We start from the raw sequence: 12,908 nt of genomic DNA on the forward strand, positions 1-12,908 counted from the left end.
TAGAAGTGCACTATCATCCAGGAAAGGCTAATGTGGTTGCAGATGCACTCAGCTGCAAGTCATAATGCCATTGTCTATCTGTAGAGCCATTCAACGAAACTCTATGCCAGGAAATGATGAAATTAAACCTAGAAATGGTACCTCAAGGAAGTCTGAATCATATAGCTGTCGAGCCTACACTTCATGATAGAATCATCATGCCACAATTACATGATGAAGGTATCAAAATCATCAAGGAAAAGCTATCCCATGGAGAAGCAAAGTACAAATGTTTCCGTGTGGATCATAAAGAAGTCCTGTGGTTTGAATTTCGTTTTGTGGTACCCAAGAATCACCAGCTTAGAAAACAAATCCTTGATGAGGCACATCTATCGAAGTTTTCTATTCATCCCGGTAGTACCAAGATGTACCAGGATCTTAAATAGAATTCTGGTGGACTCGAATGAAAAGAGAGATCGCCAAATATGTTTCTGAGTGTGATGTCTGTCAAAGACTTAAGGCTAGTCATTTGAAAGTAGCTGGTACTCTCCAACCTTTACCCATTCCATCCTAGAAAAGGGAGGACATCAGTATGGATTTTATCGTTGGCTTACCCAACACTTCTCAGAAGCATAATTCTATTTGGGTAATCGTTGATAGACTCACCAAGACCGCTCATTTTATTCCTGTGAATACAACTTATTCTGCTAAGAAGTATGCAGAGATCTATCTCGACCAGATTGTCCGCCTGCATGGAGTTCCAAAGACGATCATTTTTTATCGTGGGGCGCAGTTCATTGCACGTTTCCGGGAATAATTGCAAGGATCCCTTGGAACCAAATTGATTCGTAGTTCAGCCTATCATCCACAAACAGATGGGCAAACTGAACGAATAAATCAAATCCTTGAAGATATGTTGAGAGAATGTGCTATTCAAAATGGCAAGAACTGGGATAAGTGCCTAGCACTGGTAGAGTTTTCATATAATAACAGTTACCAATCCAGCTTGCAAAAGGCACCATTTGAAGCGTTATACGGTCGAAGCTGTAGAACTCCTTTGAGTTGGTCACAAGCCGGGGAACACAATGTCTTTGGGCCAGATCTAGTCATTGAGGCAGAAGAGAAAGTCAAAGTTATCCAAACTAATCTTAAAGTAGCCCAATCAAGACAGAAAAGTTATGTAGACAAAAGAAGAGAACCTTTACAGTTCAAGGTAGGGGATTTCGTGTATCTGCGAGTATCTCCTACTAGAGGTGTTCAACGCTTCGGCACAAAAAGGAAATTGGCACACCGATACATCAAACCATTTGAAATCATCAAAACTTGTGGTCCAGTTGCGTACCGAATCCGTCTTCCTTCTCAGTTGGCTGCCATTCATGATGTCTTCTATATCTCTCAACTCAAGAAGTGCATCAAAGTGCCCACTGAGATCATTAAACCACAAGATATCGAAATTGAAACCGATCTATCTTATACTGAGTATCCAATCAGAGTTCTTGACACTAAAGAAAGAAATACTAGAAGGGAGAAAGTTAAAATGTACAACATCAAGTGGAATCAACATACTGAGGAAGAAGCCACATGGGAGACTGAAACTTATCGCCAAAGAAATTTTCCCGACTTTCTTAGAACAAATCTAGGTACCAAATCTTTCAGTCCTTAATCATCCTTTAATCTCGGGGCAAGATTCCTTTTAGGGGGGAAGGCTGTGACACCCTAGGTGTCTGCATAGTAGAGCTGCATTTATTTTATGCATCATGTGCTTAAATTGCTTGAACAAGGGTCTTATTTTAAAAATATAAGGCTAATTGTGTAAATATGATTTGATGCAAGGACCTTCCTATAATTTAATTTGAATAAGTTGGGTGAATATTGCTTTTGTGGAGAGTTTATTTGTAAAATTCAGTGTAATCATTACATGCAGGAAATCTTACTTTTTAGTCTGAAACTAAGGTGATTTTTCTTTGGAAAAGATGAAAGTCCATTAAATTCAAAACCCTTTCTATGTTTTCAAAATAACTCTTTAACCTTTGATCAAATCAATTTTTGCACAACACCAAAGTTGTAGATCTTGAAAAGTTGAACAACTTTCATGTTGGGAACTTTTTCATTTGAGCCCTAGTTTAGGAGTTATTTTTGTTTTACAGTAGGACCCCTAAACTTTTCTGAATTTGCAAACAAGTCCATCTCTCATCTTCCTCCTCTCTCCCTCTCTGCTTCCTCTGCCGCCGGCGCAGAGCGGCACCGCCGCCGCCGAGGGAGGGCCGGGAGGCCACCTCCTGCTATCCAGTGCCACACGCGGCACCCCCGCAACCCCCTGGCCCCACTCCCACCCGCACTGGAGCCTCCTTCCCTCGCCACGCCACCCCAGTCGAGCTCCGCGGCCGCCACCTCGCCGTCGCCGTGGCCAGCTCAGGGAAGAGCCCCAGCTCCCCATCTCTCGCGTGCTTCAGCACCAGTGGCAGCCCGGCAACCCAATCCCCTCGTTCTCTCACTAGTTCCCTGCCCCAAAACCCCAGAACGCCGCCACCGGCCACCCAAGCACCGGCGAGCTCGAGCTCACCGTCGACCCGCCATTCCAGACCTCCTCCGCCTGCGCAGACCCCATCCCTAGCTCCACATCGCTCTCGCGCAGCTCCCCGGCCGCTCCTCTCCTACCCTCGACCGCCGGAGCACCCTCGCCGCCGTTTCCCTTCGCCGCCGCGAACTGCTCCACCGCCGACAACACTGTTCCGACCATCCCCTCGGTCTCCCAAGCCCAGTCACAGGCGCGCCCTGACCTGGTGAACCTCTCTGGACCCTTAACCCATGCCGCCGGTGACGAGCCCTACCGGAATCGGCCGGTCAACACCCCCCCTCTGCTCTGACTCCGGCCAAGGGCCTATCTGCTAGGATTCAAAAACTTCCAAGGACCTATTTACAAGTTTTAAATCCTTTTCCTTTTGTTTCTAGGCTGAAATTTGAAAATACCTAGAAATTCGTACAACAATCAGAAAAATACAAATCCAAATGTTTTGGAATCCTTGTTACAGTACCTACAAATTTTATTACATACACATCTTCAGTTTTGGTTTACATGTTAATCAAAGAATAGAATATAATAAATATACTTTAATTTTTCTAGGAGTTGTACTCAGTAACTTCATGTGGTTTTTGGCTAGAATGTGTCTTGCAGTGTTACTAGTGCCTGGTAAAATTTTCAACACCTTTTGACATATTAACTAGGTCAAAGTTTCAAGATTCCTAGATCTACTAGTTTTGCTAATGTATTTATGCTGGTAAAAAAATTAAAGTTCTGAGTGTGAAACTTTTTTCAAGCTTGCATGTCACTAAAACCTTGCTGTTGCACAAGTTTGAGAAATTTTAGATCTGTTTAGCTATATATTTGATTTAATATTTGTTATGTAGGCTTTAATTGTAATAAATAGTTTACTTACTTAGAAGCATCTGGGAATATTTGTGGAACTCTATTTTGGTCATATTTTAATTAGTTTTACCATATGTGGTTTAATTTTTATCAAAATTATTACTTCTGTTTTATGCCTATATAAATTCTGAAAAATTTATAGGACGTTAATAAGCATATGAAGCCTGTTCTGAGAAATTTTGAGCTTCATGAGTGTTGTAGTTTATCCTATAGAAATTCATCTTTGTTTAAACATAATCTGTTTTGAGTATTTTTCATGTATTCATGCCTTACTGTTTTTAGCTAAACTTTTTATTGCAAGTTGCTGATTAGATGTGCTACCTTGTATAAATTTTGTAGCTACCGAATCTATTCTTAGATTATGAATTAAAATAGTCAAATTACTTCATGCATTTTATTTCGCTTTTAAAAAAACTGCCACCCAGTTCTTTTTATGAAGTAAAGTTAAGATTAGAACTACTCTATAAACGATTGCCCATATGCTAAGTTGTATTTACTAATTGTTACTCTACAACTTTATCACAAAGTGTGTATGTTTGTAATACCGTTTCTTGCATCAGATATAGATACGACTGTTCTAGCTGACGGAACGTACGAGCTTATCCCGGAGTCCGAAGGAGGTGATCAAGAAGCCCAGGTGAATGCCACTATACTGATTGAAGACCCGGACGAAAGTTCGGAAGAGCCCAAGGCTAATCTAGCTAGTGACTACCCGCGAAGGCAAGCCCCGGACATAAACCCAGTATTTCAAATTATGCACTTTATATACTACTTACTTGTGCATTTACAGTTCTTAGGATTTGAATTGAAACCCTAGATGCATGATCTTAGGAACCTATGTACTGAACACTAGACTTGAGTTCGAGTAATTGCTAGGCTTATAGGACCGGTAAAAGTCGAGTGATTGCCTGTCACTCGCAAGCTTAATAGTTGTTGTTCGTTTTCCTTTATCTGCAATCACTATAAGGACGTTGGACGGGGTCATGTTCAATATCATGACCTTGGGTGAGACCCCGTCTGTGTTGATGAATTCTGCTAAGGTCGCGGTGTGTGGTAGCGCTGGTTATGTGTTTGAACGTACTAGCCACATGCCATAAATATGGTACGCGGTAAGCCTATTAGCTGATCAGACCGGTGAGTGGATATTCCTTTCACTCTCTCTTAGAGATAGGTTTTTATTTATGTTTATGTTGTGCAACACCACGGGTGCAGGGAGAAAGTTGGTGCCCTATAGTCGGGGAGAGTGACCCTATCCACAAGCCGAATGAAAGGTCAACGGTTGTTTCGGAACGACCCGACGGTGTTCCAAACGTGTGTGTTAGGTTTACCTTGCAAGGTTGGAAATCCGATTTGAATCGTCCGTCTCTCGCGGATATTGAGACTGCTTGATCCCTTTGCCACACAGAGTAATAAGAGTAATGTTAGTATGATCAATCTTGATGTTTGACTAAAGTTCTACCATGGTTGACTAGAATTAGTTGCTTACCTAGAATGGTTAATCAACTAGAATACTGCAAGCTAAAATGTGAAATTAAGGACCTACTCTTTGTTGCTTTTCAGCAAAAGGAAAACCTGAGCCTTACAGAACCCTTCATAGTCTAGCTAAGTGGACTAAGTATATCCGTTGATGGTTAAGTCTTGCTGAGTATTAATATACTCAGCCGTGCTGTTGAATCCTGTTTCATGTATGAGTTTTGAGGACCAGACTGCTTGTCTGACCTGGCCCATCTCTTTGCCCTCTGTCTGGTCCGTAGAGTGGGATTCGTCTTCGGCCGGCAATGACCCCGACGAGTGATACCTTGCTTGGGCTAGCTTGGTATCCTTTTGCGACGTGTTGTAGTCGTCGTGTTTTCTTTCCGCTGCTTAAACTCGGAACTTTAAACTTATGTCTTGTATAACGTTTTACTGCGTTTGGATCTGTAATAATGTTTTAAACTTGTTGTAATAACTGCTTTGCCTGTGTTGTAAAATATATGGTTGTAATATCTCTGAACTCGCCTTCGTGCGGGGTATGCTTGTTCAATCCGAGATCTGGTGGTTGTATCGGGACATTACCCGACAGACCAAAAATTGTTCCGCTTGAAGTGCGTTTGAGTCAGTGTTGCCTTTATGGTGATGGCCAGCGCACTTGAGCCGGGATAATTCAGGTGGTTCTGCCACAGCGGGGCTGCCGGACTTCACCGAAAATGGCCGTCCGGGGCTTGATTCGGCTTGATCTTGGCTAGGGAGCGAGCTAGCGCGATGGGGAACATGATGGCGGCGCTGGGTGCTCAAGTCGAGGGCCGAGCGAGGCGTGCAATGGCGAACGGCGGAACGGCGGCACCGGCGAGCGATTCCATGTGGGACAGAGGAAGAAAGAGAGGGGAAAAAGATGGGCGAGGTCGCTCACCACCATGCGAAGCCCTGGCGGGTGTCTAACTCGGCGAGGCGGCTGCAGAACGGCGGCGCGGTGGCAACTCCGAGCTCCAATGGCAGCGGCGGCTCTGGAACTAGGGTTCGCGAGTGCAGAGGCGGTGGCGGCTCAATGGAGGTCAACAGGGGGTCGCGGCGCTTTATATGGGAGCGGCCGAGGCCAACCTTGGCGTGTGGACTAGGGAAAGCGTCACGGCGCGGCGGCGCGTGCCCCGGCCGGACTCGGGCTTGAGTCCAAGTCTGGCACGGTGGAGGGGGCGGATCCGATAGGCGGGACCCGCTTGTCGGCGGAGCAGGAGAGGGGGCCACAGACTGGGCCGAAAAAGGGAGTTGGGCTGACAAGGCTGCTAGGCTTGGGCTGAAAAGGTTTTTCCAATTTCTTTTGCAATCAATTCAAACAAATTCAAATTGAACAACAAGCAATAAAAACAATGCAAAGCCGCATGAGTGCAAAACAAAACATCCTCATTTGGTTTTAGGAAAACAACCAATTATTATTTATTTTTACTAAATTCCCTGTGAAGAAAAATAATGTTGCAAAAATTATAAAATTATGAGAAAATTGTTGCTTTATTTTTTACCTTTAATCACATCTTGAAATTCAAAAATTTCAGGGTGTGACAGTAATTATACCTTCCCACACCCCTCCTTGGGTGTGTTGCTGCTCTTTTACACTTTCATACATTTCCGAAAGCCTTAACACTACTCTTTAAACTCCTCAACCATCTCTTTGTGAGAATCAGAGCCTCTAGTTCAAATTCTTTGTGTTGGGTGTGATCTTTGACTTCGTGAGAGTGTAGATGAGCACTATCTTCGCTTTGAACTCTGTAGACAAATTGTTTTATAGGCGGCACATTTGCTAGTTGAAAGGAACGATGTCAGGTGAATTAGGGATAGTAAAAACTTTAGCTCTCTATTTTCACTTAATAAAACCTATGCAGTAATCTATCTAGATGTGCCCTATGGTTTTGCTACATGTTTCTAACTCTACCGTAAAAAAAGACTTGCAACCTAAAATCCAATCCTAGAATATTTCTATTCTAGAAATGTAAGCACATAATTGCAAGTATCTAAATACAGAAGTTTAAATGCGTAAGGTAGAGAGAGGATTGGAGAAGCAAACTCCCGGATGTAGATGATGACGCGGTTAATTTATCCCGTGGTATCGGGAAGGCAACAACCTTCCCACTATTCCACATTGTTGAATCCTCTCGCAAGAGCCTTGTGCACTTGACCCCAGCAAGGATCAAGGCAACCTAGTTCATGCAAGGACTAGGAACTGTAGCTCGCGCAAGAGCTAGGCCAAGGTTGGTCTGCGCAAGGATCAAGCCTCCCGGCCGGGTAACTCCGTGATAGCCCTCGCAAGGGCCTCTCACCAGATGCTCCCCGGTCCATCTCCACTAAGGTGAGCTTCGGCCAAATCACTAAGATCAGCCCTCCCTCACACAAGGTGGCAACCACTCCACATGTTAGAAAGTCTTTCAAGACTACAAGCATGGTTTCTCTTGAGACACGCAGGTCTCGCTAATTTGCAACTAGAATAACTTGGTCGCAACAAAGTGAGAAAAGCTCTATATCCTAAGGATCACACTTGCAAGTGCTAGCCTATGCAAAGATGTTGAACTAAGCACTATGATGACTTATAGCCTTTATGGAATGTGTATCAACACTAGAGTGAAGTCTAAGGTCTCCAAACATATTGTAGAAGCTAGCCATGGGGGTATAAATAGGCCAAGCCCAAAAACTAGCCATTGGGAGGAAGCAGCTGAAATCTACATACTCACTGGACGGTCTGGTGATAGCACACCAGACGGTCCGGTGCATTTTAAACCTTCCAGTCGACCGTTAGACTTGACCGTTGAAATATAGCCGTTGAAACATCGGACCGTCAGGTGATAGTACACACCGGACGGTCCGGTGCATTGAAGTGCACCGGCCTTGAATATTTAAGCAAGTGTTGGCTTCTCGGTCTACTTGATCTAGTGATGCACCAGACGGTCCGGTGATGCTTCACAGGATGGTCCGGTGTTCATCATATTACGGTTTGGTGTGTAGAATACATCAGCCTCCAGCCTTCCTTCATCTTTGTATTCAACACTCATCGGACGCTCCGGTGAGTACAACTTGGCTCTAGAGTCCCCTCGGCCTACTTGGTCCTATGTGTTCACTGGACGGTTCGGTGAGCCTTGACGATCTCGTCCTCGAAAACTTCTAGCTGGCTGACCGGCATGAACAAGGGGCTCGGAGCACTCTTCCATGAATGTCTTGGGTCTTCTCTTGTGCTCTTGATCACTCCTTTGAGGTGTTTATTCTCCGCGTCAATGTCTTGCATCCCTGAGGCTAAGACAATTACTCAAACAACCATATTAGTCCTCAATAGCTCATGTTGTAAGGCCCAATGTTGTGGGCGCACCCAGAAGTTTGTATTACCCTTGATTGCTTGTGGTGGGAATTTTTAGTGAGATCCTTCACTTTGGATCCTTGGTGGTTGGTGAAAAGAGGATAAGGGTTGAAAGAGACCCGGCTCTTGGTGGGCCCCTCAACAACGAGGAAGTAGGGGCACCTTAGTGGTTTGACCACACCTCAGGATAAGTCTTGTGTCTCCCTTATGCTGAGCTTTGTGCTCTCACGTGTGCTTGTTTATGTTGCATTTAATTCACTATCCTTGCCTCTCTAGCTTGCGTTTCCGCTCGTGTGGGTGAGTTTGCCGTGCAGGTGGTTCTGGTGCTTTGTGAGCCAAGAACCAACATCATTACACCCATACCACACCTACGAAGCTAAGGACATAAGCTACAATCAATACTTGTGCATTTTGTGTATTAAAAGATTGGATTGTCCGGTATAGGCCGGACTGTTCGGGTACCCTAGCCAGACTTTCCGGCTTGTGGGCTGACAATTTTTTTGAGTGTTGATTTTTTAGGTTTTAGCCTATTTACCCCCTCCTCTCTAGGCAACATCTAGATCTTTTCAACTTAAAAGATGATTTTGAATTTGATTAGAACCATGTATCTGCAATCAATACTAGATGTGAAGTTGAACGAGTGACAAATGGAACGGAGCAACTCGATGGACAACATGTGTGTCATGTCCTGATATACATAAAAAAATATAAATACTGTACGCTGATAACAAATTTCCGGAGTAACAGATTATATCAAAATAAAACTATGGAACTGTGCTGTATTCCAATCATATAGACATACACCAGTATCACACGAACTCCATCTAGCCGCAATTAGTTGTGGTTCGGACAAACCTGCATAGTTTATTTTGTGTTATAGGATCATTTTGTTCGGAACGACTACCTTTAGCCATTTGAGCAGTAGTACTCCCTCCAATTTCAAAATACTAGACATTTTGGTTTTGCGTTTAGTCAATATATTTTTGCTTTGATCATTAATGTCACTTCAAATATTTCATTTCACATTTTGAAAATTACATGGCTGGATTCTTCTTCAGTAGTAGTTTCAAAAGATTACACATTTCATATGTTTCGAATATATGTACTATTATTAATTTATAGTCAAAGTATTGTATTGGTGACAGTTTTTGATGCCCAAAACATCTATTATCTCCACAACGGAGGGAGTACTTATTAATATTTGGATCTTTTCTAAAATAAATTGTATTAAGGACTACTAGAAGTACTGTCGGTGCTGCTCGGAGATTTCGTTAATGATAGTATATACGTAAAAGGAAAAAGAAAAGCAAATAAATGTAGGATCATTCAGCATCAGATCGAAATCTGGTGCACGTGGTTGTCAATCCGGCTGAGTTGGATTACTCCATCGCCCGATCTAAAATGGCAGACTTCAGATGTGAATCACAGATGCATGCTCCTCGTTTTCTAATTATTGTTAACAAAATCAGCACATCTGATTGTTGAAATGATTTAATATAAGTTAAAGAACTAATATTATATCATTGTATTGTAACCCGTGTTCACAATAAGTCCAGTGTTTGATTTAGATATATTTCCGGTATATTCGTATAGAGTTAACAAAATCCAGTCATTACAAATAAAAAAACTGACATCAGGCTTTTGAACCGATGCAAGCTGGAAGTGAGGAGTGCTCATAATTCAACAATACAAAACCCTGTGCAGCGCATGGGCCTGCAATTTAATAGAAAAGATAATATGAGTGGCCCAGGTGTGAAAATTTTACTTTTACACCGAAATGTTTCCTTCTCACATTTAAAATAAAAGTATTACTACTACTACTACTTAATTCCATAAATGTGCATTTTCTAATAAAGATTATGTTTATCTTTGCTCTTCGGTAGTAGAGTATCACAGAAATTATCTATGTAGTACAAAGGTGAAGCATTTGAAATTATCTTCGTTGCCAAAGTCCTATGCCTTAGTTCGAAGCATTGAATGGTTTTGATAGTTCGAAGAGCGGAGATACCTGGTTTCGTATTTTGATGGTCAAATCCGAACTCTGGCAGTAGTTTAGTGGTAAAATATATATTTCTTCCTTGGTTAGGTTAAGTTAGAATAGTTTTTTTTCAATTTTTTCTAAGAACATAGAAAACTTATTTCATGGTAAAGGCATGCGAGCAAAGTCATTTTGGTGGTTGTGTGCTGACAATGAAATATATTTTCTTAATACTTCACAATATTTTCACCAGTGGGTTTATTTTATTCGGCCCCAAGTACGTACTGAACCTGGCAAAACCGAAGGATGGTCAAAGCTGAACTATTTCCATAGTTTAATCCTCAAATCTAGACTTGGGGTAGTAGTTTACTGGAAAAATATGGACTTATTTAGTTAGAATAGTTTTCTCATTTTTTCTTATTATGAACTTAAAAACTTTATTTCACCGCGAAGGCATGCGAATGAAATGACATCATTTCGACGGCTGTGTACTAACAATGAAATATATTTCCCCTAAGGGTTCACAATAATTTCCGTGTCCCATATGGGAATGTAGGGGCGACGGACATAAGTAGGGCCCTAATGCTGCTAAAGTAGGGTCTTTAATCTAATCCGCTTCTTTCTCATTTAGGTGTCACCCCAAACACCTAAACATCTAATATCACTACAAAAAATCTGGTGACCATAACGATTAAATTTCGTCACATATCACTGAAAACTGTCATAAAACAGTATCTATGACGATCTCAAATAACGTCATGTATTGAGCGTCACAGATCACACCTCGTGACGTTTCTTAAATTTTCGTCATAGATTGCTTGATCCATGACATTTTAAAATCATCATGGAATGTCTCCGGGCCCCTGAAGCCCAACCCAAGCCCATTTTCTATGACGAAAATTAACGTCACGAACAATATAATTTTCGTCACAGATTCTATTGTCATGTCACACAGTGATGACATGGAGGATGATGTGGATGCTGATATGGTGATGACGTGGATGACAATGATGACGTGTAAATTGACGTGGACGATGACATGGCGGCTGACATGGAAAGTAGTGCTGATATGGCAGGTGACGTGGCGATTGACGTGGCAAGCGACGTGGCAACTGACATGGTAAGCGACGTGGCAGGTGACATCAGCAGCACAGGCCATGAATGGATGGGCCCAATTCAGAGTGGGGCCCTAAGTTGGGCCTAATTTCAGCCCAAAATTAATTATTAGTTATTCAGATTTAGCTTTATACACAACCCATTCAGGCCGAAATTGACATGAATAATATTTCCATCACATACATTTCCATCTATGAAAACTAATAGTAACATTCCAAGACCACATAGTTAACCAGAAACAACAAAGGTGGATTTCATCAAGAATATGAACCAGCAGCAGCAAAGTTTGATTTGAAGTTCTACCAAAAGCTAACAGAACACCATTGCACCTGCACAGCAAAACTCAAAAAGATTAGAGTCACGGTACAAAGATGAGTAGATCAAAAGTGAGCTAGTTGTCAGGCAACATGAAACAAGCATCCTGGTAACATCTCAAATGCATGCCAGAGTACTAGCACAAGTGCAAAATGGAATTATTTCCAGTATAGTTTTTCAATACTCGCCATAGAAAACGAGTTCTAGTAATTTATTCTAAACATGTAATAGAAAGCACTAGAATAGCTACAACTAGAGACCCAACAGTTTGACACATGACCAACAGAATAGCCTGGAGAAGATAATCATTAAATTAAAAACAAGCAATTTAATGTAGACTCAAATTTGAACAGGTTACAGTAATAACTTTACATGAAGAAAGTTACTTTTACCAGATCATGTTACTTTGACAAATAAGTAAACAAGCATGATACATTGTATAAGATAACATAAGCATGGTATATTGGAAAAGGCAATGCATCACTTACGGGATGTTGCAGCCCCAGGATGTAGGATTCGGTTCCACCAGCAACAGCACCTGCGCACCAAAAGTAAAGAAAGATCAGAGTCAGAGATTAGTACATCAGCAATGAGTAGTCAGATGTATAACTTCCTCTTGCTAGAAGCTAGAGAATATGAGCCATATCAGAATTATAGCATATTAGATACAAAATCTCATGTTACAATCTTAGCACATGAAAATAGCTAGTTACATTCTTTTTTAGCTTGCATCCAATAATAACCTGCAATCAAAATAAAATTATGCATCAGCACATATAGTACTCTGGCTGCTATGAAATTTAATTCCATTCAAGTCATGCATGCATCGCATTGGACAGAAGAGTATACAGCACATACAGTAGTCATTGAAAACATGAAATGCTATCTCGAACCTTTGTATATGGATGCTTCAATTATGTAGAGGTGCAAAGCACAAACAGCATATGGATCAAATCAAACCATAAATTGTTTTTCATCATAGATACTTGCAGAGTTGCAGAACATGGAGTTCACACATGCATTCACTATACACAGGTCCCTTAAATGTATCACAAAGATATGGCATTCACTATGAGATTATTTCACCATATATCTCACAGATGGCACATTCACTATACCTGTGCAAGCTGCTGTTACCTAGGCACCTAGCTGCTGCTAGACCAACGATTCTGAACTGCACAGAAGAATAAAACAGGCAAGCAGAGTTAGCTAGTTAGAGATAAGTAGACTAGCACATATCAGATGCTTAGTGAAAATATCATAAGTTCAGAGCTAACTCA

The 12,908-nt window shown here is 41.8% G+C and overlaps 1 long non-coding RNA gene across 1 annotated transcript; it reads right to left on the minus strand.

Moving 5' to 3' along the window:
* Positions 1 to 11,381: 11,381 nt before the first annotated feature.
* LOC120666279 lies at positions 11,382 to 12,327 on the minus strand. The gene is made up of 2 exons (XR_005671638.1): positions 12,117 to 12,327; positions 11,382 to 11,642 (listed from the first exon to the last, which is right to left on the minus strand). It is a non-coding gene; the product is annotated as an uncharacterized LOC120666279 (long non-coding RNA).
* Between the last annotated feature and the right edge of the window lie 581 nt (positions 12,328 to 12,908).

Source organism: Panicum virgatum, chromosome 3N (assembly GCF_016808335.1).
Source record: "Panicum virgatum strain AP13 chromosome 3N, P.virgatum_v5, whole genome shotgun sequence".
In the NCBI taxonomy this organism is placed as follows: Eukaryota; Viridiplantae; Streptophyta; class Magnoliopsida; order Poales; family Poaceae; genus Panicum; species Panicum virgatum.